We start from the raw sequence: 16,042 nt of genomic DNA on the forward strand, positions 1-16,042 counted from the left end.
TATGTTCCCTGCCTCCAGACCCTATTTTCCTGCCTCACTTGTAGCCAGCCAAACACACCTGTAGGATGTGCCTGGAGACTGGTTGGGAGGTCCCTTCTAGTGAGGAGGAATGAGATCAGAGACCCACCCAAAGAGCAGTCTGGTCACATTTTGGTAGAGCAGCTGTGCTGTGCTGGAGTCTGCCTCAACTCCTGCTCACCTCGAACACTCCAAAGCTCAAAGGCTGGAACAGTTAAGTCACCCAAACAGCAAAGATGGTGGCCTGCCCATTCCTCTGGGAGCTGTGTCCCAGAGAGTTTTCAAATCTCTCTTGGCTAGAGAACATGGGCAGGGGTGGCTAGAGGCCCTGGTAGGGAGGTCCCACCCAGTGAAGAGGAATGGGATCAGGGACCTGCTTAACAAAGCAGTCTGGCCACATTTTGATAGAGCAGTTTTGATGTGCTGGAGGATCCCTTCTGCCCCTGGTCAGCTCACACTCTCCAAAGCCTGAAGGCTAGAGAGCTAAGTCACCCAAAAGGCAAGATGGCAGTCTACTCCTTCTCCTGGGAGCTCCATCTCAGGGAGGTGTAACCCTGCCTGCTGGTGGCTGGCTGGAATTCCAAGTACTCACATTGGGACTAATCAAGGAAACAACTTGACCCATGGAGAATGAAGGAAAGCAAGACAGGATGATGCCCCATTTGGGAGCAACACGAAGCCAGAGGAACCTCCCCACTCCCAGGGAAGCAGTGAGTGAATGTACAACCCCAGGAAACCATGCTTCTTCCACGGATCTTTGCAACACTTGGGTCAGGAGATCTCCTGTGAACCCACTCCACCGGGGCCTTCAGACTGAGAGACCTACATGGAGTCTCAGCATAGCAGCTGCTCAGGTATGCATGGAGACCCAGGAGCCTTAGATACTCGGACTTTCCAGCAAAAGTAGCTGCAGCCCAGCAAAGTGGGCTCCCATACATACCCCTAGGAAAGATGCTGAATCCAGGGGGCTGAGCAGTGACAGTCTGCAGATCCCACTTCCATGGCGCCTCACAGGATAAGACCCACTGGCTTGGAATTCCAGCCAGCCACCAGCAGGCAGGGTTACACCTATCTCCCCTATAACTATGTGACATATTATTAAATTGATCTAACTCTCTGAACCTATTGATGAAATGAAAACATTCAATCCTGTCCTCAATCAAGTACAGGCCTAGGTCACTGTAAAGACACAAAGCTCTGAATTTCCAGGATTTAAGTGGAAGTAAGTCAGTGAACCTAAATTATGACTCCTCCCACTGGGCACATTCGATGACTAGAGTGAGGAGCTGTGTGCTGTCAAGAATAGGGCCCTGTAAGATGCTGGGAAATTTTTCCTAAAATGGTTCCATTGACTGCATCCTGAACTCTCCCACCCTAAAATACTGCACAACAAATCCTTTTCTCCAACCAACACTGATTTCAAAATTATGTGAAGGAAAATGCCAACAGAGCAAAATCCAGGGTGATCTTATTCAATTAATATTTTCTGGTACAAGTTAATTTACTTTTTTCTCTTATAAATAAGCCAAATGACATAAAGATAATTCAAGATGAAAAATTACAGTAATATTTTTAGTATCATGGCAAGCAACCAGTTCCTCCAAATTAGAAATGCCAGATAAAAGTAGAAGATACTCAGTTAAATGTGATTTTAAGATAAACTGTATTTTTTTTTTTAAGTGAAAGGATGTTCTTAGTCAGTCTTGGCCCTTGTAGGTGGACCTAGAAAAATTGCCGGGGGCACCTCCAATGACCAGGCTCCATGTTGGATGTACATGTACAACATACACATTTAACTGGTTATCCTGTATTTTTATTTGTTAAATCTGGCAACTCAAATCCAAATGAACTGATTCTAATCATCTTTATAGTTACTTGTGATACTTAATAACTCTTCAAAAAATTATATTCTGGGACACCTTTCAGACAACTTCTGGTACTTGTTTATTATTTTAAAGAGATGGCAAATTTGTAGATTAGAAAGTTACTGAATATAACCACTTTTATACTTTTTCTCCTTATGGAGTTATCATTAATATAAATTGCCATTTATATTGCTATTTATATTAATGATAACTCCATAAGGAGAAAATTAACTTGCATAAAAATAAAGCTTAATTCTTCATAGGCAAGCATGAAATAAATATACCAGTATAGACTTCTGGGAACCAGAAAGAGAAATTTTAACTTCATGATTGGAATCAGCTGGCTAAAAATTTTAATGCCCATGACCATTTAGACACAAAGAAACTTCCAATTTCAAATCCTGGACAGTTTTTACCAATGATGTCACAACAGAGTCCTAGATATTTGGGGCTTCAAATGAAATCTTTATCATGTAGGGATAGATTGAAGTTTGAAATTCCACCCGTGCTGATTTTAGACAGTGCCAGATTCATACTCTCAAAGTTTTAATACTTATAGAGGATCTTCTGGTAGCTGATAAGAGATGAAGCCTGAGAAATTCATTCCAAATCCCAGTGAGCAGTCATACGGCCCTTTCTCAGGACAGTCTGAAAAAGTTTTATAAAATTTCCCTCTCACGAGGGGACCTATTTGTTCATCTGAATTATGCAGTGTATGAAAGATTTGCTAAGATGTAGCAATTTGCTTCAATGTGTGACCTTTGCTTGCTGAGGTCTCTTAAGCCTTGGGGACAATTTAAAGTGTGGATAATAATCCTGATTTTCTCTGGCCCCTGAACTCCTTGCAGAGAGATTACAAATCTCTCTGCATTTCCTGAACAGTCCCTAGTGGGACTTACTCATTGATTAAACATGAGTAAGACTCAATTCTTGACCTCAAAACTGTGGCAGGAACAATATGGCTGTTGTCTTGGTCATCACCATTCTCCATCCACGACTGTTGTGCTCTGCTGCCAATGCTTCATGGCCCTAAAACTGAGGAAGCATCTCTAAGCCAGGGTCCGCATGACTGGTTGCAGAGAGTGCATCTCTCTAGGGGGATACTGGTAAGCAAGCTGCTGTTTTATATTTTGCAACATCCCTCTCAAGGAACCTAGGAAGAATCCCCAATGCTGGGTCAGAAAATATTTCAATGGTTTTCACTGTGTCTCGTTGGAAAGAATCCCTGTCCTCTGATCTTGCACCCAGTGTCTCAACTGTGCTTCTTGTGTCTCCATTCTTTCTTCACCACAGTGAGTTTCCTGCTTATCCAGGGCACTTTGTCAGTCTTTTATATATTGGGACTCACTTTAGAACCTTAGATTATATTGTAAGTTTAAGTGTTTTCTTCTCTGTTTTATCCAAAATTACTAACGTACTTGTGTAAGTAGCAATTCTATGGAGCTACTGTTTTGTTCATTCATCTCTCTCTTTATTCAAATAATATTTTGGCTAAACAATTTCAAGCCAAACAACTTGATTTCTGCCCTCATGAATCTTGTAGCTCAGTAGGAGAGACAGGGGCAGCAGAAATATCATTTTTTAAAAAACAAATCTGTTGTCTTCTCAATTCTCTCTAAATTTTATTGTCCTGAAACTTCTCACACGTTAAAAGAATAACATTCATTTTATTCAGAAAGAATGCGGTTCTTGCCTAGAACAAAGGGATCAATACTCAATTTTGGATTTCAAATTAGACTTCTAAGTACGTTTAGAGCAGTAGTCCTGAAAGCTAGTTTTACTTAAAAAATAGATTTTCTGAATCATAAAAATTTTCCTTTAAGTATCAGAGACTAGAGCTTAGAGGATTTATGAGAGCATAAACTATAGAACAGGGAGGACTGTATTCCTCAATGGAATCACCGAAGTTCCAGCCCCATGAAGAAGACAAAAAAGTCCTTTCAGGGCTGTGTGAGGAACTGGAGAAAGATTGAAAAAGGGTAAAACCAGGTGAAGATGTTACCTGGGCCCCCTTTTGCCTCAATATATATCATCTAGGCCTTGGCTCAGAGTGGGAATCGGAAAGAAGATAGTAAGTGTGGGGAGAATGAAAGTACATTGAACCAAACCAAGTAAACAGAATGAGATTATCTAAGTTGCTGCTTGTGGAAGTGATCTTATGATTCCCCATTCCTCCTTATTTCTGGGCATATGGCTCCCTGAAATTAGGCATGTCCATGGGACTTCACTTTGGATAATAACATGTGAGCAGAAGTGATGCTTTTTACCTCTTGGTAGAAGCACCAAAGACCTAAGATTCTGAAGATTGTTTTCTGCTAGGCAGCCGAGAAGGACACAGATGGCATCATAACAAAATATGGAAGACTGGCAACTTGGATTCTCAGAATGCCAAGCAGCCATATTTGGTTTCCATCTATCCTTTCTTTATTCTATTTCTCAAAATGTACAAAACAAAAGAGGAAGAACCAAGTGGTTTTGGGTGGAAATCATGAATTCAGTTTTGAATACATGAGTGTGTGATACCTGAGACATTGAAGAAAATATGTTACGTATGCAGGTGGACATATAAATACAGAATTCATAGGAAAGATCTATAGAGATATAAATTCATATGTAGAAAGGATATATAAACCCTGTCTCCCACTCCAACCACATTTCTTTCATTAGAAAAGATATTTTGAATCCAGGAAGGTTTTAACTTTTGATGATCCTATTTAACTAAGTACTTAGAAAAAAACCGTAAAAAAAGAACTTTACTTTCAAAACATACAAAATGGTATTTTTATTTATGCATGCATGGACAGAAACCAAGTAATATTTCCATTTACCCTTTTAAAACTTCACTGTAATTCTGTTTTAGCTGCAGGTGAATCCATTTATTCCAAATAGTGATACTGAATATAAATGGAAACAAATGAACTCCATATTCCTTAATTGATTCATATCCGTATGCCGTGATCTAAACAGAGAAAAATAAGAATGTTTACAAATACATAAAGTAAACAAATGCTTTCCTAAAAGACCTAAACTTTAGATTCTACAGTTTATCTTTCATAAAGAGACAGCTCCAAATTACAAGAAAGTTGAGGGTAAACCAGTAAGCAAGCACCTAGGTATTTGTGTATATACAGAGGATATGGGGAAAGTGAGTACGTAATACCATAGGGCAATGTGTTCCTATTTGAAATGAAAAGAACTAAGTAGTTCCCTGGTTTTCAATTTGCTATTAAGATGAGAGAACCTAGTGACCTTCACCTCATCAGAATGCTGAGCAGTCGTATTTGGTTTCCATCTATCCTTTCTTTATTCTGTTTGTCAAAATGTACTAAACCAAGTGGTGTTGGGTGGAAATCATGAATTCAGTTTTGAATACATGAGTGTGTGATGCCTGAGACATTGAAGAAAATGTGTTAAGTATGCAACAAAACACAAGTATGCAACAAAAGTATGCAAAAGTATGCAACAGAAACAAAAGAGATTAACAAAAGCAATCATGATAATGAAGAAATACGAATTTTAAATATTCAAGCAATGGTGTTGGGACTATGGTGGGGAAGGGAATGTCAGGAAGAGAAAGATGTATTAAAATTTGATGTATGAAAATAAATTTAGGTGGAAAGGGTGGTGTTAGATGTGGTACATTTCCAGAAGATAGAAGATATAGGGGCAAATTTCGCTTTGAAGCAAGCAAGAACTTAACATATTTTTTTCTGCTTCCTAGAGTACTATATCTTCATAGCAAAAATTTTTGAAAAAGATAGAAAAGTAAAGTTTAAAAAATCACTCATAAGCTCTTCTCCCAAAGATAATCACTGTTAATATTTTGTGCACATACATATAAATATGTATGTATGTTTATTCATTAGTTCATTTAGCAATTGTTTACTAAGCACCTATTATGTTCCAGACACAGTCCTGTAATTGATGCAATTCTCTACTATAGTACATTTAGCTTGGGTTCACTATCTTTCTACTATACTGAATATCTTTAATATAAATTTGTATGTGTGGCTCTAATTATTTGTTTAGTTAATATTCTGAAAGAAGACTTTCTGAGTCAAAAGATATTCTGAAATTGCTTCCTCTCAAATAATTGATTTACTTTTTCACTAGCAGTGTGGAAAAGAATTATTTTCAACTACACTTGCAAACATCATCATACTTTTGGTTAATCTGTGCTGATGGAAGTTAAAACACATATATTTCATTTGCATTTTTTTACCAATAAGGTTGAAGACTTTTGTGTTTTTAATGAATTGGTATATCATTTACATTTAAAGCTAAATGTAGACTGAAAGTTTATACACTGCCAAATTCATGTGTTGTGACCTAATTCCCAATTTGAAGTTGAGGCTTTTAGAAGATGATTAGGTCATGAAGGCGAAGCCCTCACAAATGTGATTAGCACCTTTATAAAAAAGATGACAGAAGTGCCCTTGTCCCTTGTCCCTTCCACCATGTGAGCATGCAGCAAGAAGACACTGTCTATGAACCAGGATACAGGTTCTCAGCAGACACTGAATCTGCTGGCACCTTTGTCTTGAAATTCCTAGCCTCCAGAAGTGGCTGTTGCTTATAAACCCCCCAATCTATGGTACTCTGTTATAGCAGCTCAAAGGACTAAGACAGTTAATAAATTTAATAATGTATAAAATCTTTATAAAGAATAAAAAGAAAATAAGCTCCAAAAGCCCATCACCCATCTTAAGAAATAAATACTTTTATTACCTTTCAAACCTCTGTGTACTTTAGTATATCCTTCCCCCTCCAAAGAAAATACTATTCTCAACTTTGAGTTTATCATTTTCTTTTCTTTCCTTTTCTTTCTTTCTTTTTTTTTTTTTTTTTTTGAGATGGAGTCTCACTCTGTCACCAGGCTGGAGTGTAGTGGCATGATCGCGGCTCACTGCAAGCTCTGCCTCCTGAGTTCACGCCCTTCTCCTGCCTCAGCCTCCCGAGTAGCTGGGACTACAGGCATCCACCACCACAACCAGGTAATTTTTTGTATTTTTAGTAGAGATGGGGTTTCACCATATTAGCCAGGATGGTCTTGATCTGACCTCGTGATCCACCCGCCTCAGCCTCCCAACAGAGCACAATCTTAAGTGGAAATCCGATTGCTCACTGCAACCTCCGCCTCCCGGGTCCAATTGATTCCCCTGTCTCAGTCTCCTGAGTAGCTGGGATTACAGGCACCCACCACCACACCCAGCTAATTTAGTATTTTTTAGTAGTGACAGGGTTTCCCCATGTTGGCCAGGCTGGTCTTGAACTCCCGACCTCCGGTGATCTGCCCAGCTCGGCCTCCCAAAGTGCTGGGATTACAGGCGTGAGCCACCGCACCCAGCCAACTTTATCATTTTCTTACTTTAGCATATTACCACATACATTTCTATGTCAAATAACATAGTACTTATTTTTGTATTTTAAAAAGCTATATGAGTGGTCTCATACTGTACGCAAACTTTCACACATACCCCAAATCTCTTTTGTACTCAACATTAAGAGATGTAAGTTTGTTTTTCTATATAGTTGTATTTCATTCATTTTCACTGTTAAAGTACAACGTATAATATACAGCGTTATATGCAACATTTTTTAGCCTTTCTACCATTAATTAACATTTGAGTTGTTTCCAGTTATATTAGTCCATTTTGCATTGCTATACAGGAATACCTAAAGCCGGGTAATTTCTAAAGAAAATATATTTATTTGGCTCATGGTTCTGCAGACTGTACAAGAAACATCACACCAGCATCTGCTTCTGGTAAGGGCCTAAGGAAGTTTCCAATCATAGTGGAAGGTGAAGGGGGAGCAGGTGTGTCACATGGCAAGAAAGAAAGCATGAGAGAGAGCGGAGGAGGAGCCAGGCTCATTTTAAACAACCAACTCTCATGAATAGAGTGAAAACTCACACGTTACTGCAGGGAGGGCACTAAGCAATTCATGAGGGATCCACTCCCCTCACCCAAACACCTCCTACTGGGCCCCACCTTCAACAACAGGAGTCACATTTCAACATGTGATTTGGAGGAGACAGACATCCAAACTATATCACTAGTTTTGTGATATTACAAAGTATGTTGCTTTGAATATTTTGTATGGCATTTCTATCCATATATATATGCAAGAGTTTCTCTATGGAATAGTTGTGGGAGCTTAATCCCTGTGTCATAGAATGAGTGCATTTTTAATTTAAAAAATAAGTTATTGTTATCATTTTATATTGATTTACATGCCCACAAAAAGACTTAGGTACTGGTACAAAGTCATACCAATTTACATTTTTACCCAAAGACATAGATGTCTAGTTCTTTCATATCCATGCCAACACTATGTATTTTTATTTTTATTTTTAATTTTTTTTAGAGACAGAGTCTCATTATGTTGTCCAGGCGGGAGTGCAGTGGCTACTCATAGACATGATCATAGTGCACAATAGCCATGAACTCCCGGGCTCAAGTGATTTTCTTGCTTTAGCCTCTGAAGCAGCTACAGGTGCATGCCACTGTGTCTGGCCTAACATAGTATTATCAGATATTTTCAGATTTTCCAATGTGGTGCATATAAAATACTATCTCATTGTGAGTTTGTTTTGTACTTTTCAGATTACTAATGATGTTGGACATGTTTTTTATGTGTTTGTTTGACTAATTCCTATTTTCTCTGCTTTTCCTTTTGTCTCCTCCCTCTGCTTCCATTTACTTGTTAGTTTGACATTATTGGATTACCAGAGTACATAACATAGATTACATTCCATTATTGTTATTGTTGCCTCGTCTGTTGCAGTAACTGGGAATCATATGTATCTTTAAAAACTGATAAATCAAGCAATAGAAATTAAGTAGATTTAATAATACAAAGAGCAACACTAAGAATTATTGTATTAATGACTATCGATCACACTTAACATAGTGAGTTTTATGAGAAAGTGTTTAAAATTTCCAAGGAGATGTTGACTTCTATTTCATAGAAATTTTCCAGAGCATGAGACAAGATTGGATCACTTTTACATAATTTTAGAAAGTTAGCAAAATCTAACCAAAAAATAGTACTAATCAATTATTCTCTGACTATAAGCAGAGACATAAAGCTACAAAATGAGATATTAGCAAATAGGTTCTTTAAAAAAACTACATGAAAAACAGGTAGAATTTATTCCTCATATACAAAAAATTAGCATGAAAAATTCTACTTATGTAACGTATTTAATAATAGGTCAAAGGAAAAAAGCCACAAAATCAATTCAATAGCATCTGAAGCCTGAGAGGAAAATGAAAGACAAGAGGCTGTGGCTGCAGCTGTGTCTGCTGACAACAGGACAAAAATGGTTGCATTGAGAGCGAGCTGCATTTTCACCAGGCAGAGCAAACTAGGAGCAAAGCTGTGTGTGTGTTTCTTGGAAATCAAAAGAGGACTCCAAGAAAAGAAGCTTTTGAGAGGACTGGCTGGAGAGTCAAAGAAGATCCATTAGCTTCTGGACCACTGAAAACCTAAGGGCTGATGGTCGGGGGGTAAGTGGCTAGCAGCAGGGAGACATTTTCTGTATCTAGGATGGTATAGAAAAGACTCCCACTGGACAGATCTACAGAGAACAATTAAAAAGTCCCATGGTAGAACAGGTCAGCTCTGGACATCAGTCAAATCCAGGGGAGCCTCTTATACTGAATTGCAATTGTGTTGGGCAATCTTTTTCTCTAATGCCTTCTTTTTTCTGGTCAGTCTCTGAAAGGGGTGAAAGAGTGAGAAATAGCAGCCAACAAATGTGGAAAGAGATGTGGAAGAGAGAACAGGGAAACTGAAAACAATTGCATTTCCCCCGCTTTCCCAATGTAGGTTATCCAGGTTAAATGTGGGCCCCATCTGACTAGGTAAAGATTTTTTCCTTTTTTGGGAGTTTGAAAAGAACTAAACATCATACTGAAGTGGAATTATTGAAATTGGATAGACCCGGGTTCAAATCTTGACTTAGTTATGTAACATCTTGTGAATTTTGACAAGTTCCTTAACTCCACTGAGTCTGTTTTTATACCTATAAAATGGATGTAGGATTGTTATGAACATTAATTGAAAAATTATATAGAAAATAAGTGTCCAGCATAGTTCCTGGCACTTACTTGTGCTTGAAAACTACCAATCCACTTCATCAATTTGTGTTATGCCCTGCATGGTAATGTATTTGCCCTGATACTCTTCAAAATGTAGAAGCACCCACAGAAAAAAAGTCCCAATTCGAGCCCAATATTATTAATATTCTACTGAGTACTAAGTATGGTCGTTAATAGTCTAATATGAGGAAGTCAAAACAGTCTGTGGAAATAGTCTTTCTGCAAGCTTTTTGAAGCTTCAAGAGTTGCTACAAAGACTGGAAAATCAATCCTGAACTCAGTCTTTTAATTTCTTTTCATGATTACTATTCTCAGATGGAGAATGTGATTAAAATTAATGCTGTCTTAGTTCACTTGCCTCAAAATAAACATTGATCAAATTCTATGTGAAGGGTCTGTAACATCTCTTCTATAATCATTTTAAAGTATATTAACAGAGATCTGTGTATTGTAGAACAAAGGGGACTGTTTCTGGGAGACAGGAGTTCTGAGATCTGGCTCTAGCTCTGCCATGTTCTGTGTGACCTATGAAAAGGCATGTCTTCTGTTTTGGTCTCCTTCCTCCTTCTCCTCTGTAAAATGGGTACATAAATACTTCACAGGAGTATTTAAGGATCACACAGTTCATACATGTTAATGGCAAAAATTACAATAAACTTATAATGAAATATTATAGTTGCTACCTATATTCCTGAAAAAATCTGATTAATACAAGCCTCACAGAAATCAAGATCATTGGGACTTCACACAAATATGTTATAATGCTTATTGTTATTATGGTATGAAGTGAATGTTACAGGGACTACTCAGACGGCTAACTAGCTTATGTTATAATAAAGGTTATTTCTTTCAATTTTGGATGACAGCCAAAAAGAGAGAGAGATGAAAGTAGTGCTCACATACTGCTGAACATTAAACATATTTATTAAATATTTATACCTCCAAATGACCTAAAATGATCAGAAACTGAGATATGATACATATATAACTATGCCAGGGATTGTTTTAATCAGCCATCACAGGGTCATACATTTCACATTATAAAATTTCGCCCTTCTACCAGCCTTAATTGGGCTACACAAAATGCCCAGCCTTGATTGGGCTAAAAAATCTGCTACCCTGATAGAAGGACTGGCCCAGCTGCACGCTCACACTTGCCATCAATAATTACTAGATGAGAAAGAAAGGAGAAATTACCTTTTTGACAGGATTTGAGACATCAAAAAGGTCCTATTTTGCTGGCTCAGAGAGCTACTACTTCAGGGGTAGCAGCCTTCAGAGGTAACATTTCTCAGGATTACCTAAAACAAAAGAATAAGACGCTGCAAAGGAAACCCTTTTGAAAAGAAGCTCAAATTTCTCTTAACAAATATTTATTTACCCATTTTTCTTCCTCTAAATATCCTGGCTGTGTTTCATTCAACATTCAACAAATATTTATTGATCAACGAATAGTTTTTAAAAAAAATTCTTTAAGACATTAATGACAGAGGTGGATAAAGCACAGCCCCTATTTTTAAAGAGCACACTATGTTTGGGAAAGAAAAATGTGTAACCAAGCTATCAGGAAATAATAGGGTATGATGGCAAAGGCCTACTCAATGCTATGGGAGAAGAGAAACATGAAAAATATATATCGCTAAAGGGTCTCAGTAAATATTTCACAGAGGAACCAACATTTAGTATGAGTCTTGAAGGTTAAATAAAAAGAGATGATATTACAGGAAAAAAGAAATTGATCGTGCAAAAGCATGGAATATTAAAATGCATGACACCTCCAGGAAATAACAAGTAATTAAGTACGTTTGTCTGGATGATAGTTTTATTAGAAGATTGTCAACTGCCAACTCTCAAGATACCAGCAAAATCACATGTTTGATCAAGCAAAGACAAGTTTATTTCTCACCGTAGTAAGGGAAGCCAGTGACTACCTCGGCAGAGTCTTAGTGGTGTTTTGCAAGGGAAGAGTCAAAATTGGCATTTGTAAGGATTTGGAGTCTACTTTAAGGCATGTCTTTCAGTGAAGTGGTCTGATTGGTACTGAAAGATGTTGTAATATAATAGTGTATAATTAATGGACACAGTAAAGGGAATACACTGAAGAGTCTTTAAGAGTAAACAATCATTTGTTGAACCCAGCTTAATAATCTGTTGTTTTGAAGAGGCTATTTACTTAAAGAGAATGAATTGATTTTTCAGATAAATAAATTCAGGAGATTCTGAAATAAACAGTTATTTGCAACTTCATCTTCCTGGGCAATGATTTCCTGGAATAATTAAGTCAGATTAGCGCACAGGTTGAAAAGTTAAATTGTGTTAATATAGATAGTAAACTGTCTGGGTGCATATGCTTTCAGTTTTCAAGAGTAGAAATAGACGAGATTTGAAACAGAATTTCAAGCTGAATCGGGCCATTTTGAAGAATTTGAAATGGGAAAAGAAAGGGGAAGGGATCAAGCTTTGCCCTATGCTAAAGTGCCTTTAAAAAGGTTAATTTTTATAACAACCCTTTAAGACAGATATTATTATACCCATATTTCAGATTATACTGAAGCTTACGAAATTTGTATTTTAAAAAATAATCCTTGCCCAGTGTCTCTTAAGGAATAGCGGAGCCAGATTTCAAACCCAGTCCTAGATGACCCCAAATCCTCTTGCTCTTTCTCTTACATAGTGCATTTTCAGTAGACCATAATGTAAAGTAGACTACTTTTAGTGGACTGTAAAGCAGAGGTCCAAAATGAAAAGTTTTATATTAGAGACTGACTATTTAAGGTGTGGACCCATGGACCACCTGGTTGTTTATTAGAAATGCAGAACTTGGAGCTTCACCCCAGAACTACTGAAACAAAAATTGCTAACAAGATCTCAGGTAATTGTTGTGCACGTTAAAGTTTGAGAAGCAGTTTTAGAAAACTTTGCAGAGCTCTTGAGTTGCCATCTCCATGAGATGAGCTCTTGTTGCACAATGGAATTTTCTGCACTGGTTTCTAGCCTTGTCTTTTTTCCCTTGTCTTCCTCATCTATGACAGGAAAACAAAAGCAATAGAGACTTAGTTAGCATAATATGCTATGGAAACTCTGCTATGGAAGTATAACTGATTTAGCAAGAGTTGCTTTTCTTATAGATGTTCCTCCCTTAAGACTTTGAAAACTTGAATCTACTCTTAGGTGGACAGTAAAACCTACCATCTAAGATGGAGCTTCTCTCCAGGACAGAACTGAGACTGCAGATTAGGTGGTGAAGCAGGGAAGAGCAGAAGGGAATAAAAGACCAAAGGGAAGATGGGAGGAGGAAGAGATGGGGGAAAAGACTGGAGACCAGACTTCAAAGAGACTACTAACTATCCACCAAGAGACATTAGTAGGGACTTTTTGGGAAAACAAATGTTTTATATCATTTGAATCTATGTATGCTGGAAATCATAAGATCATATTTCCTTTTTGTAAATTATTCATAACTGCTTAGTAACTAAGTCTTTCATCACTTTCTTCATTTATTCACTCATCAACACATTTCTTCAATGCCTACAATACGTCACTGTTCTAGGCAGTAGAGATACATTTCCTAACAAGGCAGATAAAATGCATGGCTTCTTGGTTCTTATATTCTTGTGGGAAGAAGAGAGAGAGACTTAAGATGGGGAAAATATGATTTCAGATGTCTAAATTAGAGAACTTCTCCAGATATAGTTATAAATAGATATTAAGACTAAAAGGACAAGTGGCATTTGAAATCAGCATTTTGGTGAGGAAAGTGGACAAAACCAGGGAGGCTGCACATCTAACAGAATGATGCATCACCATGCCTTATTTCCAGTCAGTATTCAGCACTTGGATGGGCATTGAGGCTCAGATGGGAGGTGAAAAGGGAGTGTCCCTTGTACCCTGTGGGCATTTTGTAATATTTCTCAATTTCTTATCTACAGCATTCTCTTTTTAGGCTCTACATACAAGGCACTCTTACTCTTAATTTTCCTGTCTTCAGATCTTGTTATTCAACCTCCCTTGTAAATTTTTTTCTGGGTGTTAAAAGTAACAGAAAACATTTACCCAATTATTACCCAAGAAAGCCTCCCAGCAACATGCCTTGCAGCCCCTGGGCCATTTCCTGTGTGACACATCTCTATTTTAGAAGCTTCTGTAGGACAACCTGCAGAGCGGCCTAGCTGTTCATCTGTGGCTGGGTAATGTGGCCCAGTGACGTGGTAGAGGCTCTAACCCACTTCCCTTAAAGCAAAGGTTTTTCACTGTGTTCACTCCAGGTGTGTGAATAATGATAACTGCGGTCTGTATAGTGTGTAACAGTTTACAAGGGCTCTAGGTGTGTGAATAATGATAACTGCTGTTTGTATAGTGTATGACAGTTTACAAGGGTTTTCATCACACCGTCTGATATTGTTATTTATATATTACAGCTAAAAAAATGGGCATACAAAGACAGTAAGCATCCTTCCCCAAAATCTCTGTGTCCAGGAAGTAAGTGCCGTATCTTCTGATTTCCAACTCGTTTGTTCTTCTCACTCTTCCAACATTGATACTCCATCACAGTGAGTCCCTTTTCCTCTCCTGCTGGCTTTTTCCTCTCTTTGTTATAGTTTGGAATTCTTTAAGGTTAAAGGAAAATAAAAGAAAAATCAAAGAAAAGATTAAAAGCCAAATGGCTTTAATTAACTTCTTACATTATCTTACCTTTCGTTTTCAGTGCCTTGTTTATAGGCATGAAATGCTTAGCATTCCTCTATCACCATTTAAAAAAAATAAAAGTAGCATTGTCAGAGCCTCCCTTCACAAATTGTAGACAACATTGCTAGTCCTGTTGGCACTAAATAGGACTAGTCTGTGGCTGTAGATCTCAAAATAAATTAGGTCTTTTTTAAACTTGTCATTGTTGTTATATACCAGTGTTATTTGTTAAGGCCATAATTAGGAGATAATGTTTGGCTTTGAGAGGGAATTTACCCACACATATCTCTCTGAGCACAAAAGATTCAGTAAAACTTACTTTAAATTTTATGCATTCTTACACTTAATTTTCCTGCCTTCAGGTCCCTTTGCTCAACCCCTCTTGTAGATTTATTTTTTTTCTTCTGGATGCTAACAACAACGAAAAAGCATGCCATCAATATCCGCTCGATTATCACCTAAGAAAGCCTCCTAGAAACATGACTTGCTCCCCTGGGGTGTTTTCTGTGTGACACAGCTCTCTATTTTAGAAGTTTTAGCCCCAGAACTGTGGCTCACTCCTTGAATCTCAGCATTTTGGGAGGCTGAGGAGGGCGGATCGCTTGAGGTTAAGTGTTCGAGACTGGCCTGGCCAACGTGGTGAAATCTCGTCTCTACTAAAAATACAAAAATTAGCCAAGCGTGGTGGCACATACCTGTAATTCCAGCTACTTGATGTCTGAGGCAAAAGAATCGCTTGAACCCAGAAAGCAGAGGTTGCAGTGAGCCAAAATCGCACCACTGCATCCCAGCCCAACCAACAGAGTAAGACTGTCTCAAAAAAACAAAACAAAACCAACAAACATAAAATAAAGAAGTTTCAAGGTTTAGTGGGACTTGACTTGCAGAGTGGCCTGGTTCTTCATCTGTGATGGGTGCTCCTCTGAAAAAAAGGTCATTCAAGAAGAAATTTCTTCCTCCTCAGGAAACTTTTCTTTGATAGCTAAAGTACTGATGTTTAGCCAATTGCTGAAACTTGAGACAAATTTCCATGAAATAAATCTAATAAAGTAGTCTGCAAAAACAAATTGTGGTAAAGATGAATAAAGTATAATTAGTAATCTTTTAGAGATTTTAAAGAAAACCTTTATGAGATTGTCATTATCATTCTTCTTTTTAGTACCAATATGTTATTAATGAGAGCAAATATTTGACTTTCTCTGCAGTTGCTTCAACTTAATTTGAAAACACATTTAGTTTGGACATTGAAAGTAAATTTAGTAATGCCTTCATATTGAATTTTTACAGCGATACTCAAGGGTATTCAGTGTGTAAATCGTCTTTATCTGCCTCCTTAAAGTATTTAGAAAAAATTGAGGCAATAAT

At 37.7% G+C, this 16,042-nt stretch overlaps 1 long non-coding RNA gene across 1 annotated transcript in view; it reads left to right on the plus strand.

Moving 5' to 3' along the window:
• Window positions 1–10,193, plus strand: part of LOC117093825 — a 30,475-nt gene extending 20,282 nt beyond the window's left edge. Inside the window, exon 3 of the long non-coding RNA XR_004441260.1 lies at window positions 9,102–10,193. This is a non-coding gene — a long non-coding RNA (uncharacterized LOC117093825). The remainder of the gene's footprint in view (window positions 1–9,101) is intronic.
• The last annotated feature ends 5,849 nt before the right edge of the window (window positions 10,194–16,042 follow it).

Source organism: Trachypithecus francoisi, unplaced genomic scaffold, assembly GCF_009764315.1.
Source record: "Trachypithecus francoisi isolate TF-2019V2 unplaced genomic scaffold, Tfra_2.0 Lachesis_group12, whole genome shotgun sequence".
Classification (NCBI taxonomy): Eukaryota; Metazoa; Chordata; class Mammalia; order Primates; family Cercopithecidae; genus Trachypithecus; species Trachypithecus francoisi.